At 44.6% G+C, this 17,984-nt stretch overlaps 1 protein-coding gene across 1 annotated transcript in view; it reads right to left on the bottom strand.

The window, feature by feature from the left end:
* Nucleotides 1-17,759, bottom strand: part of LOC141148556 (uncharacterized) — a 75,589-nt gene extending 57,830 nt beyond the window's left edge. Inside the window, exon 1 of the mRNA XM_073636108.1 lies at nucleotides 17,665-17,759. The gene's annotated coding sequence lies outside the window, so the exon portion shown is untranslated. The remainder of the gene's footprint in view (nucleotides 1-17,664) is intronic.
* Between the last annotated feature and the right edge of the window lie 225 nt (nucleotides 17,760-17,984).

Below are 17,984 nucleotides of genomic sequence, written 5' to 3'. Positions count from 1 at the left end.
CTGTGCATCTGAGGCTGTAGAGAAAGGGACTGATAAATCTATGACCTCAGCCACTTTTGGCCGAGGGGGCCCTGTATGGGGCCCCGTGATTTCTAACAGCAGCCCTGCATGTATATGTGTGTGTGTGTTTATATATTTATGTGTGTTTATATGTGTGTGTGTGTACATGTACTGTATGTGTGTGTTTAGATATGTGTGTGCATGTATGTGTTTGTATTTATATACAGTATCTATATGTGCGTACATGTGTGTTTACATGCTTGTGTATGTATGCACATTTCTTTTAATCCTGACCCCATATTTCTGTACGATCAAAACTGTTTTTTTTTTTTTGTTTTTTTTTACGGCTTGTTCATAATACCAGCAAGAAAATGTCCTTCCTGTGATCCATGCTGAGATCACTTTGCAGTATGTTTGTGTGTCAGGAACGCATGCAATTTTTTTACGGACAACATGACACACAGTTATGTGAACCAAGCCTTACGCTGGGGTGCCTCGAGAAAAATACTTTTCAAGGGTGCCCTGACTAGAAAAAAGGTTGAGAAGCACTGATATAGAGGAACTGATCTCTCCATATTGCTCCTGAAGCTGCTGAATGCCTACGAGAGGGAAAGGAGGAGAAGCGGGGGGGAGATGGAGAGATCAGTTATTTTATATGTAGCCATCCCCACAGCTCCTCCTATGTGGCTTCTTTCTGCTGCTCCCCCCCCCTGTGTGCTCTCCAGCCCCCCTGTGCTTTGTGCTTTTTCCCGGCCCCCGTGCTCTCACCTGGTACCCCCTGTACCCGGAGGATCTGTCAGGATGGAACCTTTTAGAAATAGAGAATCAGTGATCTATACTAACTCACTAACTCTGCCCATTCATAAATGAAACATAGTAAACCGTGTTTAATATGCTTCAGAAGAAAATCAAACATTCACTGTCTCAAAGGTGAAACATCAGAGATGGGTTTAGACCCCAGATATCTCACCAAAGTCCCCCAATGGGGCTCTTAAAAAATTGTAAAAAAAATAATAAAAAATAAATATTGTAAAAAAAATAAAAATAAAACAAATAGTAAAAAAATAAAATAAAGATAAAAAAACTTCTGAGATCCGTGCCAGAACTACCAGGGTCACAAACATCGTACTTGTGACCGGGCCTTGGTATTCCGTCACCAGGCTTGAAGAAAAGGGCCCTGGCGGGGGGTCCTTCAGGGCTTCTTGCACCGGGGCCCTGAAGGTTCTAGTTACGCCACTGATATGAATGCTCACTTTCCATTTGATCCACTTTCGGCGTCCTTTGACAAGATGTGGAAACCATGGACAGATTGGTGTGGTAATTGTTCTACTACTTACTAGTTCCTTCATGTATTTTACTTATTGGAAGTGAAATATCATGTTTCTCTGCTCCTTCTACGTGTATGCCCGGCAGAAACTTTAATTATGGGATGCCCTGAATGGAGGTTGATTATTTTTCCTTTCTGGTTTGTATGTTTCAAAAGTCAATAAAAATGTATTAACCACTTCAGTCCCGGAAGAATTTGCCCCCTTAATGACCAGAGCATTTTTTGCAATACGGCACTGTGTCGCTTTAACTGACAATTGCGCGGTCGTGCGGCACTGCACCCAAACAAAATTTATGTCCTTTTTTTCCCACAAATAGAGCTTTCTTTTGGTGTTATTTGATCACCTCTGCGTTTTTTATTTTTTGCGCTATAAACAAATAAAAGACTGACAATTTTGAAAAAAAATCAATATTTTTTACTTTTTGCTATAATAAATATGCCCTAAAAAATATATTAAAAAAATGTATTTCTTCCTCAGTTTACGCCGATATGTATTCATCTACATATTTTTGGTAAAAAAAAATCGCAATAACATAAGCGTATGTTGATTGCTTGCGCAAAAGTTATCGCGTCTACAAAATAGGGGATAGATTTATGGCATTTTTTATTATTATTTTTTTTTATTAGTAATGTCGGTGATCAGCGAAGTTTATCGGGACTGCAACATTGCGGCGGACACATCGGACACTTTTGACACTATTTTGGGACTATTGACATTTATACAGCGATCAGAGCTAAAAATAGCCACCGATTACTGTGTAAATGTTACTGGCAGGGAAGGGGTCAACACTAGGGGCGATCAAGGGGTTAAGTGTGTTCCCTCTGCGTGTTCTAACTGTAGGGGGGATGGGCTCACTAGAACATGACAGAGATCACTGTTCCCGATCACTGGGGACAGTAGATACCTGTCATGTCACTAGGCAGAACAGGAAAATGCCTTGTTTACATAGGCATCACCCCGTTCTGCCTCTCCTTGCCACGATCGCGGGCCACCGGCGGACACCGAGTCCACGGGACCCACGGGCACGCTCTTGCTAGCCTGCGATGACGGAGGGACGTACAGGTACACCCATTTGCGCACAGTGTATATTGTCATGCAGCGGTTGGCAAGTGGTTAAATTCAAAACACAGAGAAGGGGGCGCTCCTTTCGACTGCCTCAACAGAATTACCTTCTCCACTCGGCAACTGGTGCCCATTCTCTTGAAGGGAGGAAAATATCCTCCAGTTAAGTGAATAGAACCTCTACCACTACACTGCACTCCTTACACAGCTGGTTATTGGTTAATTAGATTTTGTGTGTAACTTATCTGAGTTTAAACAGCCACAAAACATGTCAAGAGGAAATAACCTTACCAGTGCCCTCAGGACAGGCACTATAAACTGGGGTATTGATACTGAGTGGTGATTGCATTGGGCCACATGGTCCCTTCCCTTTCATCAGAGGACCCTTGTACCTTCTACCTTCACCAACACTATAAATATCTCAGCAGTGCCGGGACAAGGTCATCTTGAGCCCAGGGCAAACATGCCAAAACAAATGGAGCACTAATCTGCATGCTTACCCCCTAAGCATTTATTCCCTCTTCTTTCAGTACAAATCCACCCCCCTGCTGAAATCTCCCTCCCAGCACAGATCTTTTCCTCATCCCCCCAGCTCAAATCCTCTCATTCCGCATATGTTCCTAGCACAATCACCTTCCTAGCACAAATCCTCTACCCCTCAAATTTCCCCTTTGAACACAAATTCTCTCCCCCAATCCTCCATGCTAGATTAATTCCCCACCCCCCAAAAAAAAATTCCCCTCCCAGCATAAATAATGCCCCCCAAACAACTTCAATTAGCTCAAATCCCCCTCCCCCAAATATCAAATCCCTCCCCAATCATATTACCTTTTCTAGCACAAACTCCCCAAATCCCCCCTCCTAGCACAAATCCTCTTCCCCATCTCTCCTCTCAACACAAATCACCACTCCCAGCACACCTCCCCAAATTCTCCCTCCTAGAACAATTCCTACCTCCTGCCGCCCCTCCCCCCCCGAATTCCCCCTCTCAACACAAATTTCCCCCCCCCAATCTCCTTATGGTGCCCCTATACCTCACATGATACCACAGTGCCAGGGCAGCCGTCCTTCCCGCCCACCCCCTTGTCCCGGCCCTGGATCTCAGTAATCACTGGAGCTCACACTGTACCACATGCAGGACATCCTTTTCACAGTCCATCTGTGCCAGGGATCTCAAAGGGAACCCTGCCTATCCCAATCGCCTGCACTTACCTCGCTTTCAACTTTTTCTCTCCCTGTTTAACCAGATGCCGACCGCCCCATGCACATTTACTGCTGCAGGGCGGCCGCTCTGGGCAGAATCACGTACCTGTACATGATTCTGCACTTCGGGGTCTGGTGATTGGACACAGCGAGAGCCAATCAGCGATGTACGCTGGGACCAATGTTGCCAACCTACCAGACTGAAATTTACTGACACAACACTCAAAATTATATGGCACAGCCAAGTTTTTACTGGCATATCCTAAAGTTACAAAATTACAGTTTTAAGTGCAAATTTCAGTATTTAGGCTACAAACAAGTACAATATGCCATTAGCAATGTGATGTGTAGCTACCTGCTCCTGAAGAGCAGACGCTATTCTTTTGAAATTTAAGTTGGCTGAAGCTACAGTTTGGCTCAGCTTATTATTACCTAAATGTAATGGTTTCTGTAACAGTTTAGCTGGACTGTGCAGTTTTCCATCTGACCATGGGTGGTGCTGTCACCATTGGTGGATGTTGTAAATACAGTCTGGTTGGGCATATTAAATGCTCTTTGCTCAGAAACAGGTTCGGTGGGAGTGGTTCATTCACCTTGCATCCTGGGTAGAGGTATTTAAGGGACAGACACCATCTTTTCGGGGTGTTGGTTTTTTCGCGCTTCCTGACCTCATGGCCCTCCTGGCCTGAGGGGGGTTCGCGCTTCCTGACCTCATGACCCTTCTGGCCTGGGGGAATTGCTGCTGCCTAAAATTCTGCCTTAGGGATGGCGGACCCAAGGCTCTGTTACTAGAAGAAGGCCCAAAATCGTAGTGGCCTATTGGTCCATAGGATGGTCTTTTTGCTGTCTGGCCTGCGGGAAGAAGCAAGGGATTGTTGCAACCAGGGGAGGACTCTTCGGGAGAGGACCGAGCATAAGGCTGGTATCTTGAAAAGAGCCTGGGAACTCAGTCAGAGACGCATCTGAGATCAAGTACAGTAAGCAATTCATCCAAGATTTTCAGGTCTGTAGCAGAGACCATGTCAAGTACAGTAAGCAATTCATCTAAGATTGTCAGGTCTGTGGCAGAGACCATATCTGAGCATTGCATCTGCTGCTAGGTTGGTGAGAGAAATCTATCCGATGATTGCTAAATCCAGCTGTGAAGCTGCTGCTCGCTGGATATAAGAAATACCTTTAAACTGCAAGATTCAAAGTACCTGAATCCTGTTCATCCCTTTATCCTGCTATTGCATTATTTTGTTTTCTCAATAAAACTTGGAAAAAGGACTAAGTGTTGGAGCCAGTGTTTCAATTGAGCAAATGACAAGTACCCCTATGAAGAACACTGTGAAGATGGTAACGGTAAGCCAGAAGAAAATTATTAGCAACTCCTTCGGGGGTAATATAGTGTTGGCTACATGTGTGTAGCACTGACCCCCGCAGGAGCTGCTGTATTTTAATTGGGCCTGTACTCTGCTTTGTTACCCCTTTGATTTCTCTCAGTCCCCCTGACACAGCTGTGGTGTAATAGTGTGCGGTAAAGACTCTAAAGACAATTTCACAATTTACAATGTAATACACCTTTTTATCTTTACCTTTTGGTCTCCACTTGGTCGATAATGCAAAGGAAAACAATACTCACACAATTCTACTTAAACAAGAACTTTGTTTACTGTATTCGCTTTAAAGTAGAACACCACAATAGTTGTACTGTCAGACCAACGTAGCCTGACGGTCAACAGATTTCAGCTTACAAAGATATTATACAGATGTAAGGTGTTTGAAACAACTTGCTAATAATGTGCTAAGGAAAGTAGGATAAATGGCAGAGTGAACTGATTTCACTATGAGCACTGTCCTATCCTTTGCACGCTTTTCAACTATAAGCTGATTTAATAAAGTATAATACAATATTTAGGGAGCTCCCATTATTTGATATCACAGTAACTTTAATATGGCAATGAAACACAAAGCCTTGTGTGTTATTAGACAGTCCTTCTTTTCTTTATTCTTCTGCTAGCAATGAAAAAAGTGAATTTGTAATCCAATGGTTAATGACTCCCGATAAAAGCAAGCTGGATATTTAATCAAAGTTATGATAAAGCAGTACTGCAGCTATCTCTGATGCCAATGATGCAGTACCAAGTCCTCAATGAGACACAGGCCCGGGGCCTAGTTTTAGCTCAGTCTAATCCTCTTGACTTTGCTTGTGGGACTATGAATCCCAGCAACTCTGTATTGCATAGATGAATGTGTAAAAGTGCATCAAGGAAACTTTTGGGCAACAGCCCTCTCACCCAACCAGAACAGTGTTGTCAGAAAGTTCCGCTCTGGTGTACAGGGTCCTGTCTCCAGCCGGCCGGCACCTCTGCGCTGCTCCGCTCCACACAACGAGACGCTCCGGAGCTCTCAGATGGCTCCGACAGGCTCCTCTGGCTCCTTCCCAGTCTTGCCCCGCCATCAGCCCAGCTCACTGGTGTATCACCATCTTGCTGCTTGGATCACTCTTCCGTGGAGGTAGGCCGCGCTGCGCTGGAGACCTCACACAGGTCCTCCCAGGCTGGCTATGCGTGTCCAAGAAAAACTAAGATTGCCACGCCGAGCCCTTTTATAATCTTCCCACAATGCAATTCTGTTCTCCTGATGTTCATGGGAGGTAATGGTCATTATGGGTAGGTCAAGTTAATGTCCAATGTAAACAAACAAACACTTCCATGTTAACTTCTTGAACGATGAAAAAATAAAGATGCAGTCCTTTCATATTTTGGCCGCTAGATGGCGCCAGATGCTAAGCTATAACATACATTAAGTTATATATCAAAAATGTGACTGCTACACATTCCCCCTGCTTGAACTCTTTGGTCCCCAAAGAGATGTAAGATTTTGTTTCTGTTACACATTTTTGATTCTATACGGTTACACAAAACCGACAGGGGAGCTTCCCACTAATTTCCACATGATGGGGAGCTGTCCTGTACATTCACAGCCAACACTTTAATGTCGTATACAGGTGTGTCAGTGGGTGAGACAGGGTTTTGGTTTTCTGAGTCAAAAGCAAGAGTATCAAGCCTTTCAGGGTTTCTCCTGGCAGTAAATTTAGTTCCTTTAGAACACTCGCCCAATGTCTCATAAGTTAGTTTCTTTGGGGGACGAATAACTCTTTTGGTCCTCTGTGCTTTTGGCATCTCAGGCAAGCTGGTTTGTTCCTCAACTCCATCTTTTTCTCGTGGCTCAGAATCGGAACCATCACTTAGATTTCCAAAATCTGTTTCTGGAAGAAAAACTTGAGACTCCTCTGAATCTTCTCTTGATCTACTTTTGGGTATGAATTCAGGAGCCTCCGGTCTAAGAATTCCACCATCCTCTCCCCCTGCTTGGAATGAAAGGTCCACTTCAGATTCTGATACTTCAGATGTCCACAACCAACTTATCTCCATCTCCTCTCCTTCTTCTTCAGTAGCTGAAGATTCAGGCCTAAGTCTGGTTACTGGTCTGTGTACAACAGTGGATGTGGATGGCAGCTCCTCTTGTGCGGTAATCCTGACTGCTTCCGTGAGAGGCAGGAGGTGATTACGGTGCCAAGTCTTTATTGGCCCAGTGCTTCCTTCTGGCCGAATTTCATATACTGGAAGTCCTGGAAGTTTCTTGCACACAATATATGGTTGTGATTTCCAGCAATCAGCCAGTTTGTGCTTGCCTGGGATTCCCAAATTCCTTAACAGAACTCGGTCACCGGGTTGTAAATTTTGAACCCGTACTTTGAGATCAAAGTTCTTTTTGTTTCTGTACCCTCTGCGGTCTGATGTGACTTGAGCTTTATCGTAAGCAGTTTTCAGACTCTTCCTCAACCTATCCACATATCCTCTGTTCCAAAAGCCAAGTCCACCGGTAGTCTGGCTTCTCTTCCAAACATTAGCCTGTAGGGGGAATATCCTGTTGCATCACACTTTGTACTATTATATGCATGTACTAAGGCAGTAATGTGCCTGCTCCAATATGGTTTTTGCTCAGATGTCAGAGTTCCCATCATATTTAAAAGAGTCCGGTTAAATCTCTCCGGCTGAGGGTCGCCTTGTGGATGGTATTGGGTGGTTCTAGATTTCCGAATACCTAAGGGATCCAACAGCTTTTGAATCAGAGTACTTTCGAAGTCTCTCCCTTGATCGGAATTAATTTGTTGTGGTAGACCATAATGGACAAAGAACTTTTCCACCAGAACTTTCGCCACTGTAGAGGCCTGTTGGTCTTTAGTAGGGAATGCTTGAGCATAACAATTAAAGTCATCAGTAACTATTAGAATGTTCCCCTTTCCACTTAAGTCGGATTCCACACACAGGAAATCTATACAGACCAGCTCCATCGGTCCTTGGCTCTCCAAATGGCCCATTGGGGCAGCTCTCTGAGGCAAAGTCTTCCTCTGTATACATCGGAGACATGAGTGACAATAGCTCTCTACTTCGGTACTCATATAGGGCCAGTAGAACCTGTCCTTCACCAGCTGGAAAGTCCTTTCTGCTCCCAAATGGCCGTGATGATCATGTAGAGCAATCAGTACCTTCTCTCGGTGCTTCTCCGGTAAGAACAGTTGCCACTTTTCTTCACCATCTTCAGAGGGGCCCCTTCGGTAGACTACCCCTTGTTTGAGCTGTAGCCGATCCCACTCTTTGTGTAAGACGCGAGCTTCCTTTTCAGTGCTTCTGAGAAATAAGTCAGGGTGTTTGCTCTCCAAAGCCTTCAGCGCCAGGCAACAAAGTGGGTCTTGTTGTTGGTCCAACCGAAGATCCCTCCTGTACACCTTTGATAAACCTTCCTCTGCAATTTGAGTGACATCACAGTAACACTTAGGCACTCCGGCAGCAGCTTCTTCTGCTCTAGCCCCACCTTTATTTTGCTGTTGTGCTCCATCACAAAGGGCTCTCACTTCTTCTGGGGTGAGCTGGGTCCATTCTTCTTCTTGACCCTGGGAGCAGTGAGGTCGTCTTGATAATGCATCTGCATCTCTATTTCCAATTCCTGGTCTATATTTCAAGCTGAATGTGAAAGCTGAGAGTGCAGCCAACCACCTATGGCCCGTGGCATCCAACTTTGCTGTGGTAAGCAAGTAAGTGGGTTATTGTCCGTCTTAACCACGAACTCTGCACCATACAGGTAATCCTTGAGTTTATCTACCACAGCCCATTTTAAAGCCAGGAATTCCAGTTTGTGAGTGGGATAGTTCCGCTCAGCTGGGACTAGACTTCTGCTCACATAGGCGATGGGCCTTTGTTGTCCATCATGTTCCTGATAAAGCACTCTGCCCAGACCGTCTCAGCTGGCATCCACATGTAATTCATAGGATTTCGTAGGGTCTGCATAGGCTAGAACCGGAGCAGTGGTAAGGCTCCATTTCAGCTGTCTGAAAACCTCTTCACACTGTGGAGTCCATTCTTCTTGGATGAACTCTTTCTTCTTCCTGGAGCCTTCCTTTGACTTCCCAAGCCTTCTGAGTCTGAGCCAGTTCCTTCTTGATTCTTCAACAGCTCGGTGAGTGGGTGGGGTATCTTAGCAAACCCTTCCACAAACCGCTTGTAATAAGAACAGAACCCTAGAAAGGATCTAAGTTCAGTGACATTAGTCGGTCTAGGCCAAGAGGTAACGGCCTCCAATTTCTGCGGGTCTGTTGCCACTCCTTCAGCGGATACGATGTGGCCCAAGTAATTCTCAGAGGGTTGGTAAAAGTGACACTTCTCCAGGGAGAGCTTCAGTCCTTCGTCATGTAATCTCTTCAAGACCTTCTCCAGGTGCTCTTCATGCTCCTCCAGTGTTCTGCCAAACACTATGACATCGTCTAGATAGACCAACACCTCGATCAGGTTCATGTCACCCCCTGTCTTCTCCATTAATCACTGGAAGGTTGCTGGAGCTCCAGACAGACCTTAAGGCATTCGATTAAACTCAAAGAATCCTACAGGGGTAATAAAAGCGGTCTTCTCTCTATCTTCAGGGCACATGGGGATTTGATAGTACCCACTCTTAGGATCTAGCACACTGAACCACTTTGCTCCTGTTAAACTCTGTAGGGCATCCTCTATCCGAGGTGTGGTGTAGTGATCTGGGATGGTCCTCCGATTTAGTGTCCGGTAGTCTATGCATAGTGGCAAAGAGCCATTCTTTTTCCTAACAACTACTATCGGAGAGGCATATAGACTCCGGGACTCTCGAAAAATCCCCGTCCTCTTTAGCTCAGCCAGCTGCTCCCGTAGGTCTTCCAGATCTCCCAGCGGGATCTGCCTTACCCTCTCACGGAAAGGTTTATCTTCTTCTAACCTGATTTTGTGTTAGGCACTCTTTGCAAGTCCCGCATCGAACTCACTTCTTGAGAAAGCAGTCCTCCATCTCAGGAGCTGATTCTTCGCTCTCTCCATCCAGGCAGGGGTAAGAGGTGTGTTCTTTGGGTAGAACTCTTCCAGGGGAATCTCTCCATCCTGTTCTCCCATGATGCCACACGTTGAGACTGGGGTTGCTGGACTGACCTGCCCCAGCAGTACTAGGCAGGCAAGGCTGCTGTGTTGCGAATACTGACCAAGATATGTCCTTTACTTCTCTTCAGCACTTTAGTTGACAACACTTCAGGGATAACTTCCAGGCCCTTGTCTTCTTTCTGCCTGTCTGTCTCAAGAACGATGAACGTGCCGGCTTTCTCCAACTCAGCTTAACAGAGGCCTTTAAGCAGACTACCTCACCCAGTTTTTCCCTCTTGTCTAGGTGCCAGACCTTTTCCATGCCTTCGGGTGGAGCCTTCTGTTCCTGCACAAGATCCTGGTACACCTGTGTTCGTATGGGGTGCACTCCCTTGGCTGGGGTGTTCTTCTCCTGTACAAGTGGAGTTAGAAGTCTTCTTACCAAGTCAGTGTTGGTCCCAATAATAAGGGAACTTCTGTCAGCCCCAGGAGGGCGAGGACACACCACTGCTAAGGTGTCAAAGGTTTCGGCCTTTCCTGCCACAATTGGATCAAAGGTAAGCTTGATGGGTATGTATCCATCATAGGGGAAGTTCTGTGTCCCTAAACCCCATATCTCCAGCTCTTCCAGCTTCTTCAAGGGGAGATGCTTGAGATATTTCTCATAAAAGTCTTTGTATAGCAGAGTTACTTGAGCTCCCCTGCCCAGCAGGGCTTTCGTGTATATGCCTTCGATCTGAATTGGGACAATTAGGGAAGGTCCCACTAACTTGGAAGGAAATCCATTTGCTTTAGCACGTTTATCCTGTTGAGTGGCTTGTACCTTCATGCCTTGCTTATGTGAAGTTTCTTTCCTCTGTTTCGACGTAGCTGTGGCCGATTTAGCCTGATGAGTACAATTGGATTTGGAGTTGATTGCTGTGACAGGGCGCCCAGTTGACTCCTTCACTGGGGCCCTCGGAAGTTTTCCCCTGGCTTTTGTGGTTCTGCTGAACTTGGACATACTCGGCGGTAGTGTCCCGCTCCTCCACATTTAAAGCAGATGTTCTTCTTCATTTTTTTCACAGTCTGAATAATGTTAGTACTCGTCGGAGTCCTAAGGGTCAAAACTTCATTCTCACGTGGCATACCCAGTTTAGCAGCCATTAGGATCATCATCTCTAACATTTCTTTCTGCATTTGGAGCAGTTTCTCCAGACCAGACTCACATGTCGACAGATGTTGAGTAGATGAAGGCCAAGATGTCTGATCTGCGCTCACCATCAGAACACTAGGTTCCTTGATGCCTAGTAACACATCTAACTGCTGTCCTTTTGTCCTGGTTATACTGGGAGGATGACTCTTTCTTTGTTTCTTGTCTTTTTCTACCTCCATTTTTGCTGCCTCATTTATCTCCTCAATAAGAACCTCATCTGGTGTAGATAGATCTTCTAGGTGCTGCCTCAACCGAAGCATGATATAGTCGCTCCTCAGCCCTGTAGTCACGGACCTCAGGAACTTCTTCTGGATCAGTTCAACTCCAAAGTGTTCCTCAGATCCTTCTCCCATCGAGGCAGACAACAGACGGTCCTTCAGCTCAATGGCTCTGAATAAAAAGTTCTGAGGAGTCTCCTGACTACTCTGTGTCATATTTATCAGTTGATGAAACAGTTCAGCAGCATCTTCCTCTTTATAATAGCTCTTCAGAATTCTCCTGAGTTGAGTTAAAGTCAACCCATTTTTCATCTCCAGGATGCCCTTATTGCTTAGGCCTGGACTAATGGCGTTGATCACAGCCTCTACAATCTCAGACTTCAAGTATCCCCTCTGTAAACCCAGTTCAATTTGGTGCAAGAGTTTTTGGTAAGAGAGCTTATCCTTCTGTCCCCTCTCTCCTATCTGACCATCAATCTTGAAGTCTTTCCACCTCTGGCAGGCGGTTATGAGGGCGTTTTTTTATTACTGACACTGGTCTGGGTATCACTTGACTGTCACCCAGGTCTCTGCATGTGACAGTTAGTCCCTTAATGTGTTCTGCAATCATGTTGGAAGTCTCCTGAAACCGCTTCTGTATTTCCTTGTATTGCTGTTTCAACTCGGTTAACTGTTGCTCTGACTCTGAATTCCTCTCAGAAACTCCAACTGTTTTAATAGCTGCCCTTTTCTTCGAGGGAGGAGACCCTCTGCCACTTTCCCTTGGGGTAGACCGAAGACTGAATTCTTGCTGAGTGAGCTCTGTCTCCCCCTGCTTGGCAGGATGTGTCAAGCAGAGTTCAGTTCTATCAGACAGTCTCACTGGTGAAAATTATCAGGGACCCCCTTCCTCCATTCCAGTAAGGCATAAGTGCGGGAGGTCCCATGGTCTGGCCTCAAAAGCTATCACCCAGGCTTTTCCTCTCTGGGGATAGTACCTGCACCACTTCTTTCACCTGTTTCTCCTCCCATCCTTCTCCGGGGAGTTCAATTGCCACGCTCGCTTCTGAGTGTGCACCTTCAGCTTCGCGCCACTGGACCACAGTAACGGGGTCCATTCTGACGTCAAGAGGGTGGGTTTTTCTGCAATGTAACAGGATCCTGGATGAACCCCCACGTGTAGCACTGACCCCTGCAGGAGCTGCTGTATTTTAATTGGGCCTGTACTCTGCTTTGTTACCCCTTTGATTTCTCTCAGTCCCCCTGACACAGCTGTTGTATAATAGTGTGTGGTAAAGAATCTAAAGACAATTTCACAATGTAATAAACCTTTTTATCTTTACCTTTGGTCTCCACTTGGTCGATAATGCAAAGGAAAACAACACTCACACAATTCTCCTTAAACAAGAACTTTGTTTACTGTATTCGCTTTAAAGTAGAACACCACAATAGTTGTACTGTCAGACCAACGTAGCCTGACGGTCAACAGATTTCAGCTTACAAAGATATTATACAGATGTAAGGTGTTTGAAACAACTTGCTAATAATGTGCTAAGGAAAGTAGGATAAATGGCAGAGTGAACTGATTTCACTATGATCACTGTCCTATCCTTTGCACGATTTGTAACTATAAAGAAATCAAAGGCTCATTTAATAAAGTATAATACAATATTTAGGGAGCTCCCATTATTTGATATCACATGACACTGTAGGACTTAAGCCCATATACCTAAAACCATCCTACCCGCACATACCCTCCCTCCAAAAACATCATGGATGACTCAGACTAGTTTTTGGAGTAAAATGGCCTTGCGGCCTTTTATTTAAACGTATAAATTAACATAAATATCATAAATAACTGAACTTTCTTAAATAACTTGTGAGGGTAAATTTACTGTAAGAACGATAACTATGACCCTCTTCACTGGTACAACCTCCTTAATTTAAAACCTGCCAGTCGGAAACCGCTGACACGGCATATCACAACATACCCCAGTGACCTAGCATTTTAAACTTCTGCAGGTTAACCCTTAAGGCCTGAAGGTACCAACTTCAATCCCCATCCTTCCATGTATGGGTACCAGCAAAACCCCCCATCATATGGATGGGTACCATCAAACAACCCCCCATCCTTGGATGGGTAACACATGTTACAACTTGTAACATAACTTATCCTATTAAAGGAAACCAACAACTGCCAACAATCGGGAGGGTGGGTGGGAATCTCGTCCTCCACCGCTCTTCGACTGACGTCACTTCCCCTTTCCACATCTCCTACACTTTCCTTGTCCAGCCCCTCCCCTTCTCTAAAAGGGGAACTGTTCCATTCTAAGACAGGCAGATGTGCAGTCCAGCACTGTCATGCCGTCCCTGCGCTTAGGGTCCCCCTTTGGCTCCGTGACTGTCTGTAACTTTAATATGGCAATGAAACACAAAGCCTTGTGTTTTATTAGACAGTCCTTCTTTTCTTATTTCTTCTGCTAGCTATGAATAAAGTGAATTTGTAATCCAATGGTTAATCATTCCCGATAAAAGCAAGCTGGATGTTTAATCAAAGTTATGATAAAGCAGTACTGTAGCTATCTCTGATCCCAATGATGCAGTACCAAGTCCTCAATGAGACACAGTCCCGGGGCCTAGTTTTAGCTCAGTCTAATCCTCTTGACTTTGCTTGTGGGATTATGAATCCCAGCAACTCTGTATTGCATAGATGAATGTGTAAAAGTGCATCAAGGAAACTTTTGGGCAACAGCCCTCTCACCCAACCAGGACAGTGTTGTCAGAAAGTTCCGCTCTGGTGTACATGGCCCTGTCTCCAGCCAGCCGGCACCTCTGCCCTGCTCCGCTCCACACAATGAGACGCTCCAGAACTCTCAGATGGCTCTGACAGGCTCCTCTAGCTCCTTCCCAGTCTTGCCCCGCCGTCAGCCCAGCTAACTGGTGTATCACCATCTTGCTGCTTGGATCGCTCTTCCGTGGAGGTAGGCCGCACTGCGCTGGAGACCTCAAACAGATCTTCCCAGGCTAGCCATGCGTGTCCAAGAAAAACTAAGATGGCCACGCCGAGCCCTTTTATAATCTTCCCACAATGCAGTTCTGTTCTCCTGATGTTCATGGGAGGTATTGGGCATTATGGGTAGGTCAAGTTAATGTCCAATGTAAACAAACAAACACTTCCATGTTAACTTCTTGAACGATGAAAAATAAAGATGCAGTCCTTACATATTTTGGCCGCTAGATGGCGCCAGATGCTAAGCTATAACATACATAAAGTTATATATCAAAAATGATGTTAGGTAGATAATAAGGCAAAAAACATATTTCTTATTTTATTTTGGATATAGTTAGTAAGTAGCTCAGAGACAGAACTCAGGAGGGCAAGAAATTAGAATAGGTGGCACACACATGAAACTGACTCTCAGTGACACTGGCAGCAGTGTGCAGCAGCACAGATGATGATGGTACCTCGCCAACATAACATGTCCCCTCCTGAGTCACAGTGACACTTTCTCTCCACACCAGGTGATCCCGTTAGTCCTTTCCAGTCCAAACAGCACAGCCTTCACCAGATTTGCCCCCCCCGCCAGCACTGCCTGAACACACTGTAGCAGGAACTCGGATGGTTTCAAACGGCTCCGGACCAGAACTGCGTATGCGCAGTTCCAAGCAGAGTGTCACAGCCATATTATTTACTGACAACCTTTTCCTGTCACTGGCATTTACTAACAGGAGAAAAGTGCCTGTTTTTTACTGGCTGCTAGTAAAAAATACTGATGGTTGGCAACACTGGCTGGGACTGGCCGATTGTTCAGGAGAAAGACAGAACAGCAATCTGCCTATGTAAACAAGGCAGATCGCTGTTCTGTGACAAGGGAAGGCTGTGATCCTGTCTTCCTGCTAAGGAGGAACAAGGATCTCTGCCTTCTCACAGTGCAAGCACCTCCCCCGCAGTTAGCAAGCACCCCCTAGGGACACAGTTAACCCTTTGATTGCCCCTGATAACCCCTTCCCTGCCAGTGTCATTAGTACAGTGACAGTGCATAATTTTTTAGCACTGATCACTGTATTAGTCTCACTGGTCCCCAAAAAGTGTTGGTTAGTTGGCTTGCCTATTTGCAGATCCCAGGCATAAGGTGCTGACTCCAGGAACGGTTGGCAATAGACATCCAGATGGACTTACCTCCTTTTCTTCTCTATCTTTCTCACTCTTTTTCTCTTTTTACCCCTTACCCTACCTATTTTTCACAAACGATCAGTAGTGGGAGTTACATTTCCCATAAAAGATTCCATTGTGTTCTGACAATGGAGAGAGTAACTGCAGCCTATAATATAAGAAGTTTAATTGTTTGAAGAATATTTCATAAAGGTTTGGCGATATTGCTGCTCAAAGCTTTTAGGGTTATGTATGTATAGTGGATGGACCTGTAGGGCCCCCTCTTCCACCTACGGGGGCCTCATGGGTTTCCTTTATGCAACCACCTACTTAATGTTTGGTCCTCATGTTCGCTCTTGTGCCTATATCGGCCTCCAAGGTGGACCTGTCTTATTTGTGAAGCCTCGATTAGGTTTCCCTCTCCTCCCCCCCCACCCCTTAGTTCCTTATGTATTTGTATCGTTGAATGATTTGAGCATGGGAAGGATTGTTTGCTGCTATATCTTGTGATGTTTCTAAAAAGAAAAAAAAATTTCAATAAAAACTATTATAACAGAAAAGTGTCAGTTAAGTGTCTTATTTGTCCGCCGCAATGTCACAGTCCGGCTATAAGTCGCTGATCGCCGTCAGTAATGGTAAAAAAAAAAAAAAAATCCAAAAATATATATACCATCATTTTTAGATGCTATAACTTTTGCGCAAACCAATCAAAATACGCTTATTGTGATTTTTTTTACCAAAAAAATATTTTATTGGATATGTTTTATAGCAGAAAGTAAAAAATATATATTTGTTTTCAAAATTGTCGGCTTTTTTTGTTTATAGCACAAAAAATAAAAATTGCAGAGGTGATCGAATACCACCAAAGGAAAGCTCTATTTGTGGGAAAAAAAGGACACAAATTTTGTTTGGGTGCAGCGTCACATGACCACGAAAAATGGCCTGGTCATGAAGGGGGGTAAACCTTCCGGAGCTGAAATGGTTAAGTATGTTCCAGTCTCTATCAAACCAAAAAAACATATCACTCCTGACATCTCTCAGGGCTTTCCTAGGCACACTCCACCAATGCCCATTGGAAGGCTCCACCACCCATTTTAGTGAGATAGGTTGCTGCAGAAACCAGGGAAGCCCTCCCAAAATCAGTCCAGCAGAGAAGCCCCATCACCTTGTTACATACATATGTAAGATATAGAAAATTCAGTACTGTCTGTGATACTTTTTTATTTACTTATTTCTTTGCATTAATACAATTTTTCAGGACAAGCTTTTGGGGTTACGGGGTATGTCCTCTTCTTCAAGGTGGAGTAGAGCTTGGACTTTGAAGAAGAGGACATACCACAAAAGCTTGTCATGAAAAATTGTATGTTAGTGCAAAGAAAAAAATGTAAAAAGTATCACGGACAGAACTCAATTTTCTCGGTCACAATATGGCTACAATCACCTCAATTATATGTAAGATATGAAAGAGCGAGCATATTATGGGTATAGCAATCAAACCGCGTTCAACATGCTCCTGTAATCTGTGCAATCAGTTCAATATTTTTAAAATATCATAAATAAATGATGATGTGTGACCTGCATGTATATCACTGCACTCTAGATGAATAATTAAACAGTTATGCCCCATACACACAGTCGGATTTTCCGACGGAAAATGTGTGATAGGACCTTGTTGTCGGAAATTCCGACCGTGTGTAGGCTCCATCACACATTTTCCATCGGATTTTCCGACACACAAAGTTTGAGAGCAGGATATAAAATTTTCCGACAACAAAATCCATTGTCGGAAATTACGATCCTGTGTACACAAATCCGACGGACAAAGTGCCACGCATGCTCAGAATTAATAAAGAGATGAAAGCTATTGGCCACTGCCCCGTTTATAGTCCCGACGTACGCGTTTTACGTCACCGCGTTTAGAACGATCGGATGTGTATGCAAGACAAGTTTGAGCCAACATCCGTCGGAAAAAATCCTAGGATTTTGTTGTCGGAATGTCCGAACAAAGTCCGACCGTGTGTACGGGGCATAAGAGCTTAAAAAACAACAACATTTGCATACCTAATACGAGTTTATAAAGAAAAGAACGATTTTGAATACTTACATGTTCTGCTTCTTATCGTGAAAGTGAAAGGTGATATGTTCATACAGAGCCGGTGTCCTCCTACACAGAGCTCGGACCAGACACACCTCAATCCTGTTTTGAGTTTGTTTAACCACTTGCTTACCGAGCACTTTCACCTCCTTCCTGCCCAGGCCAATTTTCAGCTTTAAGCGCTGTCACATTTTGAATGATAATTGCGCGGTCATGCACTGCTGTACCCAGATTTCATTTTTATCATTTTTTTCCTACAAATAGAGCTTTCTTTTGGTGGTATTTGATCACTGCTGGGTTTTTTATTTTTTGCTAAAAAGCGAAAAAAT

The sequence above is a fragment of the Aquarana catesbeiana genome, linkage group LG06 (assembly GCF_042186555.1).
Source record: "Aquarana catesbeiana isolate 2022-GZ linkage group LG06, ASM4218655v1, whole genome shotgun sequence".
Lineage (NCBI taxonomy): Eukaryota > Metazoa > Chordata > Amphibia > Anura > Ranidae > Aquarana > Aquarana catesbeiana.
Note: the sequence above shows the minus strand (reverse complement) of the source record. Positions and strands in the feature narration are given on the sequence as shown.